The sequence below is a fragment of the Nicotiana attenuata genome, chromosome 12 (genome assembly GCF_001879085.1).
Source record: "Nicotiana attenuata strain UT chromosome 12, NIATTr2, whole genome shotgun sequence".
NCBI classification, from domain to species: Eukaryota; Viridiplantae; Streptophyta; class Magnoliopsida; order Solanales; family Solanaceae; genus Nicotiana; species Nicotiana attenuata.
In genome coordinates, this window is record NC_032000.1 from 42,663,974 (window position 1) to 42,682,502 (window position 18,529).

Below are 18,529 nucleotides of genomic sequence, written 5' to 3' on the forward strand. Positions count from 1 at the left end.
CATGGTGTATATATTTGCTAATGACACTGTTCTTATTGACGAGACGCGGGGTGGTTGTTAAGAAGAGGCTGGAGGTCTAGAGGCAGACCCTTGAATCTAAGGGTTTCAAGTTGAGCAAGACCAAGACAAAATATTTGGAGTGTAAGTTCAACAACGTTACTCAGGAAGCAGATATGGAGGTGGTGCTTGATAAACAAGTCATCCCCAAAAGATGTAGTTTCAAGTACCTTGGATCTATAACACAAGGCAATGGGGAGATTGATGAGGATGTTACGCACCGAATCACAACAGGATGGATGAAGTGGAGGCTCGCTTCCAGTGTCTTGTATGATAAGAATGTGCCGCTGAGACTTTAAGGCAAGTTCTACAAGGTTGTAGTTAGACCGACTATGTTATATGGAGCAGAGTGTTGGCATGTTAAGAATCCTCATGAACAGAAGATAAAAGTAGTTGCGATGAGGATGTTAAGGTGGATGTGTAGGCATACCAGGTTGGATAAGATTAGGAATGAAGTTATTCGGGATAAGGTGGGAGTTGCCCTTATGGAGGATAAGATGCGGGAAGCGAGGTTGAGATAGTTCGGGCATATTAAGAGGAGAAGTATAGAAGCCCCAATCAGAAGGTGCGAGAGGTTAGCCTCAATAGGTATCATGAGGGGTAGAGGTAGGCCTAAGAAGTTTTGGGAGAGGTTAGTAGGCGGGACATGGCGCAGCTGGAGCTGACTGAGGACATGGCCCTACATAAGAGGGCGTGAAGGTCAAAGATTAGGGTAGAAGGCTAGTAGGTAGTCGAGTGTTTCTCTTTGTTTTACTTAGTTCGCTTGCGTTAGTGTTAGTATGATATCCTTTTATTCATAGATTGTTTTTACTACCTAGAGTTTGACTGCTTTTTTGGCTTCGGTCTTTTTTATCTTATTTTTATTCCTACTTGTTGCCACCACTTTTATTTTTATTTTTTTCATCCGTTCTCCAGCCGAGGGTCTATCGAAAATAGCCTCTGCCCTTTCAGGGTAGGGGTAAGGCTGCATACATCTTACCCTCCCCAGACCCAACTTGCGAAAAATTACCGGACTTGTTGTTGTTGTTGTTGTTTACCTTTATAAAAAGAAAAAAAATTAGTTCTAATTCTCGAAATACCAAAACAAAAAAAAAGTAGTTTAACATTTACTACTTCCCATTACCTTGACATTTTTTTTTTCTCTTATGACATTTTTGAATTTCCGATCTCCCTTTTTGTCCTTTTTCTTGTTGATAGTCTATCCTTTGCTTTTTTTTTTTAAATAAAAAATTTCGTATTGTTTTTTATTTTGATAATTTTTTCCATGTAATCCTATATATATATATATATATATATATATATAATTTTTTTTTTTTTTAATTCATTCCAACATTATCTTCCCGTTCCCACCTTTCCCCAGCTTCTTTTAATTTTTTTCGCGTTGCTTTCCTTTTTTATTTTCTTCTTCCTTTTTTCTCATACTCATATCATTCAATTCCTCCGGTAAAACAAAAAATTGATATTCTTACTTAAATAATCTAAGTCAATTCCCCTTACTCCTCTTACTAATTAAGTCATTTTCTCTCTTGATCAATTTTTTCGTATATTATATTTTTCACTATAATAATAAAGCCAAAATTCACCTTTTAAATACTCTTAATTATACCTCTCTCTCATCCCCCCCCCTCTCTCTCTCTCTCACACCTCTTTAAAAAAGTAATCTGATGTTAAAAATAAAAGTTAGTCATTTAAATGTTAACAAAATATAGTATTCATAATATACATTTTTTCTTTCTTTCTTTTATTTTTTTCTGTTTCATTTATTTTCTAATATTCCACACTCTTTAATTCTTCCATAAAACCAAAAATCATTATCCTTCCTTAAATAACCAAATCAACAATCCCCTTGTTAACAATCTTATAAAAAACCCAAAAACTTAGTACTCTCTCCTTAATGAACAATCCTTAATGAACAACCAAAAGATTTAAAAATGAAAGAACCTTCAGGAGAAAAAAAAATTCTATAGAGAGAGCTTCAAATAAAAAGGAGAGAATGAAAATGAATGATTATAGATGCAAAGAAAAGAGTTATGTCATTGAGAAGATATGGCTTAGTATTTAAAGTAACCAAAAGAAAAAAACTAACCAATACAATTGATAACCTGGGTAATAGTAATGGATAGTAACGTATTTGGCAATTATTATAGTACAATTAGCATCATGAGCATTATTATGTATTATTGCATATGTTACAACTTTAATTGAAGCCGTTTCAATTTTTCTCTTGGAAAGAAGAAAACATATATTTAGTAGAAAAATAAGAGAAAATGGCAAAAGATTGAGAAAAAAGACAAGTACTTTTCTTGGCCAATCAGAGGTGCCAACTCAGCATTCTTTATATATATATATATATATATATATATATATATATATTGTTTTCGGACACGAGCGTGTTTCACGACCCAAAATTCATTGAAGATCGTGATGACGTCTAACACCGCTGTCAGGCAAGCCAACAATAAATGATTAACTTGATTCTCATCTTAGTATTTTTGAAATCATAATTTCCTCCATATAAAATAATAAGAGATAAAAGTTTACGGAGTAAATGATAATATTTTCAGCACTACAATCCTGAACAACTCATAAGCACCCCCAAAACCCGGTGTCACAAGTGCATGAGCATTAACTAGGGAGTAAAATAAAGTACAACATCTGTCCGGAATACAAATTAGACAGGAAAAAGAAAATATAAATAACTCTGAAGGAGACTCTGCTGGCCGGATCGTAATATGAAATGCAGCTCACCTAAGTCCCCGCATTAACCACGCCTCTGCGCTCACAAGGCCACTAGACATATATGTACATGCACAAAAATGTGCAGCAAGTGTAGTATGAGTACGTAAATCAACGCGTACCCAGTAAGTATCCAGTCTAACCTCGAAGAAGTAGTGACGAGGGGTCGACTCCGACATTTACTATGGGCTAACAATGAAATACCGATATTATAATTAAGCATGGATTGTATAGAGTAGCTGTAAACTCAATAACATGAAGTAAGTAAACAATTCTTTTGTTAATAGGAAATTTCAAAATTTATTTTGTCATTTAACATTTTGTATCTCAGTCCAATGAAGCAATATCAATTATTATTAATTTCGAAGATTTATCATGCTCGAATCATGCTGAGGTCGTACCGCCCAATCCAACGTAAATATTTAAACTTTTTCACTGCCAAGGTCGAACGACACGAACCATAGATGCATCTATCAGCTGCATAGGCGTTCGGCCCGCTCCACAAAAGAGAAAATACATTTAAAATAACCAATTCGAGATTTATTAAGGAGAAATTATTCAAGGAAATACCAATTCTCATTAACGGTCAAGAAAATAAAGTTTAACCTTTTACAATTTCTTTACCAAATTTCAGTGATTTAAGTAATTAAATAAGCAAGTAGGTTGCAAACATCGCAAGTATAACATGATTTGGGTCCTAGACTACTCGTACATAAGCATAATAGTAGCTACGCAAGGACTCTCGTCATCTCGTACGTATGTAGCCCCCATAAATAGAAGCACATATTAAATCAATTCACCTATGGGGTTAATTCCCTCTTACAAGGTTAGAAAAGAGACTTACCTCGCTCCGAAGTTCCATAGCCGGATCCGAAGCCTTTCCAACAACTCAAAACGATGCCAACGCTCTAAAACTTGTCAATAAATGTGCAAATCCATAAATATATACCCTAATACTCATTATAATTCAATTTACAACAATTTCCAACTCCGCTCGAAAAGTCGATAAAAATCACCCTCGGGCCCATGTGCCCAGATTCCAATAATTTTCGAAGATAAACATTATCCATAGCCTCGTGAACTCAAATATATAGTTTTTTTCTATTCCACGCCCAAATTCGTGATCACAATCCAAAAATACCAATTTCTAGGTCTTTTCTTCAAAATCCCAAATTTCTACAAATTTTCATGTCTAAATTCATATATAAACCTTGTATTTGACTAGTAGAAATCACGTACCTCATAATAGATGATGAAATCTCCTCTTCAAAGCTCAAAAAAATTGCCCAACCAAAATGAAATATGAAGGACAATGGGCCAAATCCCGTCTTTAAAATGACACTACCCAGCACTGCCCTTCTTCGTGATCGCGGAAAGGCCATCGCGATTGTGAAGGCCAAAAATGTACTGCCTCTAACTTCCCCTACGTGTTCGCGACAGCCTGGTCACGTTCGCGAAACATTAACCACCAACCCTTCGCGTCCGTGTTCCAGCAGCCGCGTTCGTGAAGGCCAACCGCTCCAGGCTGCGCTTCCTCTTCCTTCTATGCGTTCGCGACAGGCCTCACGCGTTCACGTAGGCTGTTCCAGGCTCTCTTACGTGTTCGTGGCCCCTATTCTGCGTTTGCGATGAACGACATAGTAGCCCCCAAAAACCTACTTCGCGAACGCGGGACTCCCTTCGCGTTCACGAAGGGCAACACCGGAACCAACAACAGCAGCAGCCAAACAACCCTAATCAATCTGAAACCACCCCCAAACACACCCGAGGCCCCCTTGGGACCCCGTCCAATCACACCAACCAGTCCCATAACATAACACAAACTTGCTCGAGGCCTCAAATCACATTAAACAACGTCGAAACCATGAATCGCATCCCATTTCAAGCTTAATGAACTTTAGAACTTCAAACTTCTACATTCGATGCCGAAACCTATCAAATCACATCCGATTGATATCAAATTTTGCACACAAGTCATAAATGACATAACAGACCTATTCCAACTTCCGTAATCGGAATCCGACCCGATATCAAAAAGTCCACTCACAGTCAAACTTCCCAAAAACTTCAAATTTTAAACTTTCACCAAATGACCCCCAAATGACCTACGGACCTCCAAATCCATATCCGGACGTACTCCTAAGACCAGAATCACCATACGGAGCTATTCCCAGACTAGGAATCCCAAACGGACATCGATAATATTGAAATGCACTTTAACCCAAATTTATTAAATCCTTCCAAAATGCCAACTTTCACAATAGGTGCTGAAACACTCCCGGGTTATCCAAACCCCGATCCTGACATATGCTCAAGTCCAAAATCATCATACGAACCTTTCGGAACCTTCCAATCTCGATTCCGAGGTCGTTTACTCAAAAATCAAACCTTAGTAAATTCATCCAACTTAAAGCTTCCGAAATGAGAATTTTCTTTCTAAATCAACTCCGAACTTCCCGAAATTCAATTTCGACCACACGTACAAGTCATAATACCTGAAGTGAAGCTGCTCATGGCCTCAAACTGCCGAACGAAGTGCTAGAGATCGAACCGGTCGGGTAGTTACATTCTCTCCCACTTAAACATACTTCATCCTCGAACGTGCTAAGAACTGCTCTGGAGTTGTCTGAAATCACTATTTAACACTCGTGCACCTGTCCTTGCTACCACAACTCAGTTGAGTACATTAGCTCGAGCCAATCTGAAGATTCCCCCATTTATTTAGCCAAAAAGCCTTATAGCCCGATTTCGACATCCGAAATTCCCTACCAGGCCTGTTTCCAACATATGAACACCGTATCAAACATTACACACTGTACCAAACATGCTTGCTTACCTTTGCTGAATCCACACCATGCACCGCATAATTCACATGACCATAATAACATCCTCTAATAACAATAGCCGAAATCCCACGAATCCAATGCCCACAACACACCTTATGACACATATACTTTCTGTTCCAACTCTTGTAATGCTGTCACGATGGAAAAGATGTGTAGAAATTCATAACCAACTGCCGAGTCGACAAATCATTGAGTTCCTCCTCTTGACAAGAACCATTACCTCATTATGAACTAAATAACGGTATTTTCTCTTTAATACGCTTCATGTAAATCTGATGGCACTGATCCCAGGTCCAATAATCTCGTCTCACCTAGTACAAGTCGTTCCGACAATAAGCCACCACAAACACTATCTAAGATCTTATATGACGCCATCAATGCGCCAACAAGCCACAACTTGAATATGACACATAAGGAAGAACGAGCTCTGGAAAAGAACTATCCATCCCGCGTAAAGTCTAAAAAGGTCCATCACATACTATGAGCCTTTCTCAAAGGAAAGAAACATGACACACACACAAAAAAAAATAAGAAACCGTGCTCAACATTTCACTGTTGCGGCATGCAACCCGATCCACACACGATACCGTTACGGTGTGCAACCCGATCCAAACGACATACCTGTGGTAGCGTGCCACCCGATCCAACTATATGCCCGTGGCGGCGTGCCACCCGATCCATACATGACAATAAATAGGAAAGTACCCATCAAGCCAAAATGCTTATACCTACGAAATGCCCGAATATCAACCACAAGCACGCGAGGTGCATAATACAAATCCTGGGGAGACGGATAGCGCCATATGCTACGAAACTCAAGCACAACTAAGGTGCAATAAATGACCTGAATCTTGAGAGCCATCCTGCTCTTGCAACCCACATGGCACGATAGAAACTACACAGAATGGCTGACAATAGAAATAACATCCAAGGCCCGAAGACTCCTCCGTAAACAACGCTATGCTGAAATGAACACATTCGGCCTGATATAGAGCACACACTCACATCTAGATCCATCCGCGAACCTCAGGCCGATTTTGATCGCACCGTACTAGGCTAATAACATTTCAGAGATCCATAATAACCCTTTTCCCATGACACACAAGAACAACCGTCAAATCTGGAACGAACATCCACAGTCTACAACCAAATGAACCGAGCGCCCTCCAAGCATAAATACTCACACTAGCGATAGTACCACAATCTCCATACTTGGTTTCAATCTTTAATCAATCAAGTGACTACATATCACACTTATACAATCTTCCCGTGGGATACGCTCTCATGACCTTCCGCACCAGGTAACAAGTCTACACATCCATACCACCGGCCATACTAAGCTGTGAAGCGAATCGGGAATCTGCAAATCAGTACACCAAGCCTCTTACATAGGACACCGATCTCAGGTGACGCTAAAGACAATACCAGCTTACTCTAAACATCTGAATTCTTCCCTGCTCATCCGAGCTCTTGACATTTTCTTGTCGACACCAACTGCAGCCTTGATCTTCAACTTCCAATTCCCATGCCGCTCACTGCACCTAACATACCAACACGTGAGAGTACAAGAATTCCATCATAACTCCTGATCCACTAATAGAATACACTCCATCATATAACAACCTTTCACTTAACTCATTTCAGGAGAAACATTGGAAGACGCTACTGAATTCCCATAACCGTAGAAAATACAATCCTCAAGTAGTGGTCTAAACCGCCATAACACTTCCAGGATCCATCTACACATAACATGCCATGATACTCAAATTCTTCCAAATAAAATCAATTACGGCGGTTGTCAAGCCTCCCATGTACTGCCATAAATCACAGGTATAACTTAACACACTGAAGGAACTGAGCATTGCCACCATCATGCCAATTCAACCATTTCTAACCGATCCGACTTCTTCTAATTTACTATGGACTTGACTTAGGAGTAATAATATCTCAATTCAAAATATAATGAACCCAATTCGCACTCATCCTGAGTGAGCTTATTTCACGAGACCACGTTGTCTCAAAACCAACGAACCATCTCATACCCTCCTTGTGCGCCCATTCGTATCTTCAACTGGTACACCCATTTTGATTTTTCCTCCATAAAACCGAAGTTAGTTTCTTCCGTTCCTCCAATGCTACATCGCAGATCGACAATAACATAGAACACTTCAAGTCCCATTCATAATCCGTTGCAAAAGCTCGATACTTAACCGTACTACGGACTCAAAATCCTTAGGCACCGTACTTTAACCTTTTGAATCCACTAGAACCGTTGTTGAGAGTAACCCACTCTGACTTGGTCCCGAGTATAATCAAATTCCTAGGCCCCGCCATATGAACAAACCCTCAAAGAAACACCCAGCTGAATTACTCCTCTTGTACATCCCACCTACAGAATCATAAACTCTGAGTCTTCCTAAAGCCTGAACATGAATCGATAAGGCCAAATATAGCACACATTCCACAAATCCTTTGCTAAAATTACCACTGATGTTTTCTTTCCTTAATTGTAAAAACCCACCAATATGCCGATAACCAGAAACCTCACAAGTAGATGACCCTACAATCCAATCGTAGACGGTGGGGCTCTCCCACTTAGCTTGAAGCTAGAACTACATAACCTTGGAACCTACCAAGATTCCTTCTTCCTCATTGACATGATCTCGCACAGTCGACCTGCCAAATTCCTTGAAATCTTCCTATTAACCATTTCATGAACGCTCTGAATCACTAGCCACATTCACATGCTCGACCTTTTATGGTTGTTTACCTTGAAAATGGTAATAACAATTAGATATGATTTTGTGGTTCTAAAAATACGTGATTTATTTTTATGCTAGTTGTTAGGCAATAGATGCTAAGTAAGAGAGTAGAAAATAAGATAAGAGCTTGAAGATAGTATGTTTAAGCAAACCGAGTGGCTGAGATCGGGGCCTCGATCCTGGTTATACGGGGCCTCAAGGTCGAGCTTGATACTAAGTTATGGACCGTCGGTGAAGGACTAACAGCTTTGAGAGCTTTGATGAATGCTCTTTATGATCAATAATGAACAATAAATGAAGAACAATTAATAACACACAATAAATGTAAGCGATAAATGTAAATAATAGAATCAAGGGAGAATGTATTTAAGTTAGAGAGCAGAGAATGTTCTTGTATTCAATGTTGTATGTTGTGTTCTATATTGTGTATAATGTTGTATTGTTCTACAAAATGGCAAGGATCCCCTTTATATAGGAAGGGAAATCCCAACATAATACATGAGTGATTATTACAAAGAAATATAGCTGGCACAACTATTCACTAGTGTGGTACAGACTAGTTTGTCTCTTGCACGTATTGTCAGTTCTGGTCACGTGCCTTGGGAACTTCCTGTTTTTCCATGATAACCGTCGATATATGCTACCCAGAAGTTAGTCATAAGGAAACATCAAACTCGAAACCTCGATCTGTGCCCCCGAGCCTTCGAGGTGAAGCTACGGAAAGACATAATGACCGTAAGATCGGTCTCTCCGATTTTACCTGTATACAGATAATCCCCGCATTTCTTAGAGTGAAACGATAAGAAACAGTCTCGAATTCTTACTTCTTCGGTGCCTTTATCACGATGTAGTCACGCCCTATCAAGCGATTGATATGACAAAATGAGGTGTCCAAAGGTCGCATCCATACAGCCCTTAAAAGCTTTTGAATTAACTGCAGCGGTTGGCTATCCTCTGGTTCGCTCCAACGTGCGCGGTTAGACTTCTAAAAATACTTCTTCTATCGCTCCTTATTTTCCACTGCCCCATCAATCCCTCATTCTTACCTCTCTTGCATTCTCCTCTGAAGCGCAAATTTCTTTTCCCTTTCAAGACCTTCTAACAATAATGGCGAAACTTCCACCCATGTTCCTCAAGAAGGTGTGCCTTCTTCCTCCTCGCGCTCGTCTAAGGGTAAGGCAACAATGCCTCCTCACGTCGAGGAATGTGTTCCAGGAGCCTTTGAAATGACTTCCGACTTCAAGACCAAAAAACCTTCTTCGAGGCCGGGACGATGCGAGCCTGTGTCCCAATATGTTAGTTTAATAGCAGACGTTGAAAAGGTGAAGGCTGACTGCCGTTGGGGGGACGCGATGCTTGTGGAGATTCCCTCTCGAGGGGAGGATATAACGACATACAAGGCCGACTTTCTCAGTGTGTATACTTATCCATTCACCCTTGGCCCGGTGGAACCATCATCGACTTCAATAGACCCTGTAATTCTCGACTTTTGCACACGATATCAGGTAACCCTCAGCCAGATTCATCCTTCATTCTGGCGCATTGTTTACATGACCAGATATTATGCGAACATGATTAAGGGGATGCCTTTCACCCTCGACCACCTGGTCAGAATGTATAGTCCCCGACTCTTCCACGGGGGCCTGATTAAGCTCCATTGTCGGGCTTCGAGGGCCCTTTTTGCTTGTACTAAAAAGGTTAGGAATGGAGGGTGGATAAGCCGTTTTGTCTGAGTTAGGACCTCGGACCTGATTCCAGCGGAGAGGATGCCGTTCCTCGAAAAGTGGAACATGAAACGTAAGTAGATATGCCAATTAAATATTCTCTCGCATCTCTTTGGGTACATCTTCTTACGGTTAGCTGTCCTCCCCTGTTGATGCAGCCATCGCCGTGTACCATAATACGGTTAGGGACCTCTTAAACTGGGTCAACCAGTTGTACTCAATTTGCCCATACGTTGAGCGCGTGTGGCGCGATCTGTACCAGGCTCGATGGGAAGCCAAGGACCATGCCGAGTCTTTACTTTTACTGTAATTATATCTCTTAACAGAACTGCTGCTGATAGCATCCTCACTCCCCGTGTTTATATTTTGCATTTGTGCAGGTCTAGGGGAGGTCCCCCTGATAAGGGAAGCACATCTTGGTGAATCGGATACCCCGAGACCCGACGAAGAGAAGAAAAGACGAAGGGAATCATCGACTGAGCCTTCAAAATCCAAGAAAGCCAAAGTGGGGGAACTAAGGCTGATTCAACAGCCTTAACTCCAGGAGTAGCGGGGATTTCCCGAGCTGAAGGCGAGGAGAAAGATGATTCCTCGATGGAATCTGAGGGAGGGGAAAACCTGATCGCCTCTTATACCACAGAGACAGTGGCTTCCAAGTCGGAACTTGGTGCTGTCGTTGTCCAACCTCGGGCTGAAGAGGCCTTCGAGGACGTATTGGGTAATGTCCTTGAGCTGGTTGACGGCCAAAATATTCCTCGAGCTGAGGCACATTTGGTAGGCGGTCCGGAGGGACCTAGTTCCGAAGCTCCTTAGAGACAAGAGACGGCCCCGACTGATCCCGTTGGTGTTATTGACGTGAGCGATTCTCCTCCAGGACCGACTTTACCTCCTAAGGAAACGCGGGATGCCCAGAATAAAGATCCTTCCGATGTGGTGGTGCCCATCGGATGAAAGGCCTTTAGCTACGCCCGAGAAAATCCCTAAGCTTGATGCCTCACTCATTTTCAGTGAGATGGACAGGCTCTGTGAGCGAGTAATTTTTGTAAATTCTACTTGTCATCCTGATCTCCGTCTTTTTAACTTGCCTCTTTCATGGTTCCAGGCCAGGGCATTTTATATTCAGACCTTCGCCCGGTTTCAAGCCGAGGTGACCCGCTACGAGCGTGAGAAGACTCATCTCACTGAGCAGGTTACGTAGTTTTCGCTTGCTTTTGTCTGGATGTTTACCAGATCTCAGCGTTTTGATATCTTTGATCTGATTTGTGCAGTTTGAGAAGAAAGACGCTCAAATGAGGGAGGAGCTCCGAGCCAGAGACTCCGAAATTCTCGAACTCAAACGGTGCGTGAGTGAGATAGCTTCAGAGAGGGATACCCTCCAAGAAAAGATGGCCTTAGTTGGTCATCAACTTCATGATGCGAGGGCGGAGGGTAGTAAGTATAGAGGTCTTCATACTGAGTTAGTTGTTGCACTATCCGGGATCAAAGCTGAATCCGAGGCGCTCATATCCTTGCACAAAGAGGATGCCGTTGTTATAAATTCTCAAGCCAGGAGAGTGCCCGAGGGGGCTGAACTGAAATTGATTCGAGCCGTGGAACATGCTCGGTTAGAATCTCGGAGGTGAACTCTCGAGGATATACATACGGGGGACATTAATTTGCCAGCCGAGATCGAGAGGGTGAAAACCCTAGAGGAGAAAGTTGCTTCCCTGCTTGCTTCTGAAGGTGTGTCGAGCAGTGGCTCTGGAAATGATGAGAATGAAGGCGGAATCTCCACAGGAAAAGAGGCCGTTGAAGACCCTAGGATCGTAGCCGGAATCATTGGGACACAAATTCCGAGGGAACCGTTGAAGGCATATACCTGATGGTGGATTAGGGTTTTATTTGATCTCTCCCTTGTAAGGGCTTTATAGGCCTTGTAAACGTACCCTTGTGAGCAATATATAGAATCACTTCTTGTGTTTTCCTTTGCTTTTTAGGAATAATCTGTGATGTTTTTTGACAATCGGTCTGAGATTTTTGGACCTCGGGTTAGACCCTTAGGTTTTTGCTATTGCCGAGCGATTCGTATTGGTCGAAGGTCGACCGCTCGGGGCCCAGTCCCCGAGTCGGGTTCTCGACTCGGGTTTACTGACCTCTAGGTTTAGAAACCAGCCTTGAGATTTTTTGGGCCGGCTGTTGGGTTGGTGTGACTTCTAATCGGCCCTGAGGTTTTTCCTTAGGCTGGCGACAATGGCTCTTACACGTTGGGTTGGCACGACCTTTTAATTTAAGCTGGCGTCAGCGGCTCTTACGCATTGGGTCGGTACGACCTTTTAGTATAGGCTGGCGACAGTGGCTCTTATGCATTTGCCTTTTGGCGTATTTAGTCAACTATTTTCGGGCTCAGTCTTTGAGTCGAATTTCTAATGAGCTCATTTGACCCTTAAGTTTTTGAATTTTAAGCTGGCCCTAAGGCTCTTGCGCATTGGGTCGGTACAACCTTTATCATGGGCTGGCAGCAGCGACTCTTACGCATTGGGTCGGTACGACCTTTATTATGGGCTGGCGGCAGTGGCTCTTACACATTGGGTCGGTACGACCTTTATATAGGCTTTATTTTTCCCTCGCTAAAGACTTTTGAATTTTTTACGTTCGCCCGACTCTTCGACGGTTCTATAAGAACCTCGATTGTGATCCGTTATGCGGTGATAGATGAGCACCTCGGGAGGTTTCGCTCGATGGCTGAATGATTTCGAAGCCTGTAGTTTGGAGCTGATATGATCGAAGCTCTTTCGCTTAAGTCGAGGGTAGCCTGATTAACCAGTTCTTTTCGAAGTAATTAAAGGCTTGGGATTTTATAGCGATGGTCGGGCATCCCCGAGTCGCGTTAGTTTGGCTGGTACAACCTTGTGACCGTAGTCATCGTATTTGGCCGGAGCCTTTTAGTCCCCTAGTGAAGTAGTCTATATCGAGGGTATGCTTTTTGAGGGGTCTTACAAGTTCGGATATATAGCCTTAACTTTTAAGATCGAGATTATGCCTTTTGTAAGGTCTTACAAATTTTAACATGCCTTACTTGAGGTCTTACAGTTTTGGTTACTTGGTACAAGTATAATTCACGCCTTGCTCGAGGTCTTACAGGTTTGGTGTTGCCTTATAATGGTCTTATATTGTTGGTAATGCCTCGTGGAGGTTTTACATTTTCTAGTATTGCCGTATGGAGGGCTTTCGGGCTCGAGGTCACCCACTTGGGGTCTTACGACCTTGAGTTTCTGATAGTCCGATGGGATGATAATCGACGACAGTCCTCGAGACGTTGAAATTTCCGACCCGGAGGTCATATGCTTGAGTTTTTGGCGTCAGTCCCCGAGTATTCAGGAAATTTTTCTGGCTCTGAAGTCGTTTCTTGTAAAAGTAGCGGGTTTCTTTAAGGCGCAAAGTGTTTTGATGGAAAAATATTCCTTGATTACTTGGCACAAGTATACATGTGTTCATCGCCAAGGGTTCGATTTATTCTATGCGGACACGGTTCATTCGACCGTTTGGCCCGATATGTCATTTTCCTATTGAGACCCTTTTTGGCTCATCTTGACTTCTCGCGTGGGGTGATCTACCGGGGGGATGTCCCCCAGTATTCGAGGTTGATTGAAGAGAGGCCTTGAATACTCGTTGAGTTCTCCTTAGGTTGCATATAGATGTTGCCTGGTTAAAAACATTGCCGGTAAAAACCCTTTTTGGGACAAAATCCGATCGAAGGAAAAGAGTGCAATGCATGCTTTAAAACCCAAGGTCTTCGAGCCCGGGTTGTTTCCGCATCTTCCTTCGGACACCTTAGCAGTAGTAACATTTGAGCATTGATATGTTCCAATTGCTTGGAAGCTGTTTGCCTTCCATGGTGTCGAGATTGTAGGATCCTTTGCCGATCACTCCGAGGACGCAGTACAGTCCTTCCCAGTTCCGTCCTACTTTCCTTCATTGGGGTTTCGAGTGTTCAGGGTGACTTTCCTCAGGACCAAGTCCCCGACTCTGAAATGTCGGAGATTTTTTCTCCTGTTATAGTACCTTTCGATCCTTTGTTTTTGGGTGGCTATTCGGACCAGTGAAGCTTCTCGCTTTTCATCCAATAGCTCGAGAGTCGCGGTCATGGCTTTGTTATTTGAGCTTTCGGTGGCGTGTCGGACCCTGGCGCTTGGTTCTCTGACCTCGACCGGTATCAAAGCCTCGGCGCCATATACCAGAGAGAAAGGCATTTCTCTTGTGCTTGATTAGGGAGTTATTCGATATGCCCATAGTACTTCGGGTAATATTTCTCTCCATTTTCCATTTGCACTTTCTAACTTTTTCTTCAAGTTTTGAATGATGGTCTTGTTTATGGACTCGGCCTGGCTGTTTGCGCATGGGTGGTAGGGTGTTGACAGGATTCTTTTGATTTTATGATCCTCGAGGAACTGTGTTACTTTGCTTCCGATGAACTGCTTCCCGTTATCACATGTTATCTCGGAAGGAATTCCGAATCGGCACATGATATGGTCCTATATAAAGTTAATGACTTCTTTTTCTCTTATCTTTTCGAAGGCCTGCACTTCATCCCATTTCGAGAAGTAGTTAGTCATAAATAAAATAAATCGAGCTTTACCTGGTGCTGTCAGCAGAGGTCCTACGATGTCCATTCCCCACTTCATGAACAACCACGGCGACAAAACCGAATGTAGCTGTTCACCGGGTTAGTGAATCATTGGGGCAAATCTCTGGCATTTGTCGCACTTACGTACGAATTCTTTGGTATCTATTTCCATGTTGTCCCAATAGTAGCCTGCTCTGATTACTTTTCGGATTAGGGAATCAGCACCGAAGCGATTTCCGCACGTGCCCTCATGGATTTCTCGGAGCACATAATCTGTGTCTCCCGGCCCCAGACATACTGCTAGAGGCCCATCAAAGGTTCTCCTGTACAGAGTTCCGTTTTTGTTGAGCGAGAATCGGGCCGCTTTGGTTCGCAGAGCCCTCGATTCCTTTGGGTCCGCGGGTAGCTTCCCACCTTTCAAATAATCAATATATTTGTTTCTCCAATCCCATGTCAGGCTGGCGGAGTTGATCTCGGCATGGCCTTCCTCGATCACTGATTTGGATAGCTGAACAACAGCCCCGGGAAGTAAGTCATCTTCCTCGACAGATGACCCCAGGTTTGCGAGGGCATCTGCCTCGCTATTCTGCTCTCAAGGTATGTGGACCAGGGTCCATTCTTTGAAGCGGTGCAACGTGACTTGAATTTTGTCTAGGTATCTTTGCATCCTGTCTTCTCGAACCTCGAAGCTCCCATTCACCTGATTTACTACCAGAAGGGAAATCACATTTTGCTTCGATGACTTCTGCTCCTAGGCCTTTGGCCAATTCCAGACCTGCAATCAGAGCCTCATACTCGGCTTCGTTGTTAGTCAATTTTGTAGTTTTTATGAATTGCCTAATTATGCCGCCCGTAGGTGGCTTCAGGACTATACCGAGTCCGGACCCTTCCACGTTCTAGGCGCCGTCGGTGAACAAGGTCCATACCCCCGAAGATGTGCCCGTTTTTGGTAGAAGTTCTTTCTCTACCTCGGGCACGAGGGCAAGTGTGAAGTCGGCCACAAAATCCGCCAGATTTGGGACTTGATAGCCGTACGGGGTTGGCATTCGATACCGTACCCCCCGAGTTCGATTGCCCATTGGGCCAGACGGCCCGATAGTTCAGGCTTATGCAATATGCTTCGGAGAGGATATGTTGTTAAAACACAAATACGATTTCATTGGAAATAAGGCTTTAACTTTCGAGATGCACTTATTAATGCAAGAGCTAACTTTTCTAGGTGCGGATACCTGGTTTTGGCATCTCCTAGGGTCCGACTTATATAATTGACAAGGAATTGCGTACCTTGTTCTTCTCGAACCAGCACACCACTTACCGCTACCTCGGACACAGCCAGGTACAAATATAGTGTTTCATCCTCCTTTGAGGTGTGGAGTAAAGGTGGGTTCGTCAGGTATCGCTTCAACTCTTCTAAAGCACGCTGACATTCTTGAGTCCATTCGAAGGTGTTTTTCTTTTTGAGTAGGGAGAAGAAATGATGACTCCTGTCCGACGACCTTGATATGAATCGGCCCAAAGCCGCTATTCACCCAGTCAGCCGTTGCACGGCCTTTACATTGTTCACCACCGTAATCTCTTTGATGGCTTTGATTTTATCGGGATTGATCTCAATCCCCCTGTTTGACACCATGAAGCCTAAGAACTTGCCCGAACCCACTCCGAAGACACATTTCTCGGGATTGAGTTTCATATTGTAACTTCTGAGGATATCAAATGTCTCCTACAAATAAGTTAAATAGTCCTCTGCGGCAGGGACTTAACTAACATATCATCAATGTAAACTTCCATGGAATTGCCTATTTGGTTTTCGAACATCTTATTAACTAGGCGTTGGTATGTGGCTCCCGTATTTTTTAGCCCAAAGGGCATCACATTCTTGCCGTACGTACCGTACTTCGTGATGACCGAAGTGTTTTCCCTATCCTCGGGGTTCATCTGAATTTGATTATACCCCGAGTAGGCATCGAGAAAGGTGAGGATCTTATGGCCGGCCGTTGCATTGATCAAGCAATTGACATTGGGCAACGGGAATGAATCTTTGGGGCATGCTCTATTCAAGTCTTTTTAATCTACGCACATTCTTAATTTATTCCCTTTTTTGGGAACTACCACCACATTGGACAGCCATTCGGGATATTTTATTTCCCTAATAGATCCTATTTTGAGGAGTTTTGTTACCTCATCCTTGAGAACGCGTGTTTTACCTCGGACTGGGGTCTTCTTTTTTGCTTCACCGGTTTAAACCTGGGGTCAACACTTAGTCGATGGGTGGTTATTTACGGCGGGATCCCTGTCATATCTAAATGGGACCACGCAAAGCAATCGATGTTATTAATAAGGAATTGAATGAATTTCCTCCTGAGTTCGGGGGTTAATCCCATTCCCAGTTATATCTTCCGATCTGGGAGATGCTCGACCAAAATGGCTTGTTCTAGCTCTTCCACCGTTGATTTTGTTGCGTCTGATTCTTTGGGGGCAATGAAGGTTCGGGGGGCCAGGAAGTATTCTTCATCGTTCTCGGGGTGTCTGTTTGTCCTCCGGCTCCTCCGAGGTGGAGGGTATTGAGGTTGGTGGCTCCTCATGAATCGCAAACATCTCCCTCGCCGCGTGCTGTTCTCCATATACCGTTTTTATTCCGTCTTCCGCTGAAAACTTTATCTTCTAGTGAAGATTTGATGGTACTGCCTTCATGTTGTGTATCCACGGTCTTTCGAGTAATGCATTGTATCTCATGTCACCTTCGATGACATGAAATTTTGTTGTTTGAACTGTATCGGACACGTTGACCGGGAGGGTGATCTCCCCCTTCGTTGTTTCGCCGGCCATGTTGACACCGCTGAGGACTCGGGAGATAGGTATGATTCGATCGAGCAATTCGAGCTGCTCCACCACCTTCGCCCTGATTACATTGTGTTTAACCGAAAAATGGAATTTTGACTAAAGCTATATTTTAGAAGAACACGGGTTAGTGATAATCGCAAGAGTATATAAGAGAGTAATTTGAATAGCAAGAATATAATTGAATAAAGCAAGTAAACCAAAGTATATTCTCTTTATTTTTTGTGTGTCTACAGTTGTTCAGTCTTCTCCTTTTATAGCTATCTCAGATGTAAGTGCCTTGCTTTGGTCATAATAAGGTTATTATGGGCAATAAATGACATTGAATGCTACGTTACATAATCATTACATTTAAGACAGATTCTCTAAGGTTTTCAGCATTTAATGCTTATCAAATACTGTATTTGGACCCTCGTATGCTGTCAGATTATTCCATTGACTCTTCTTGATTATTGAACTTAAATTTCTTGAATAGATGCGGGCGCTGAATCCTTTAATTAACCGCCCGTGCCTCTTCCTTTGCTTTTTCTCGCATCTATTATTACTCGTGCCTCTTGGTTAACTGTAAGTCTTTGACTATTTGACCAGCCTACGTGTCATGACACATCATCTTCACATTTTTTAATATGTAAACCCAATTTTTCCCAATACAGATAGTCCCCCCACTTGTAATTTATTCATCAGTTGAATATTTGGGAAGTGGATTTCATTAAAACGGGAATTTTTGTCTCCATTAATGCTGTGACAGAATTGACACTTCAATTGTCACTTCCATTTAGTGCGTTTCACGCGTGTCACTTTCCTATTGGCTCTGCAATTTTGCAGCACTTTTCTAGGCTTTCTTTTCGGCTTCCCTGTTCACGAAGTGTCAATTATCATTATTATGGCCCTTCCTTCATTGTACTTTTTCCTTTTGCCGGTTACCCATCAGTATAAATATAACTTCTTTACTTTTCTTTTACC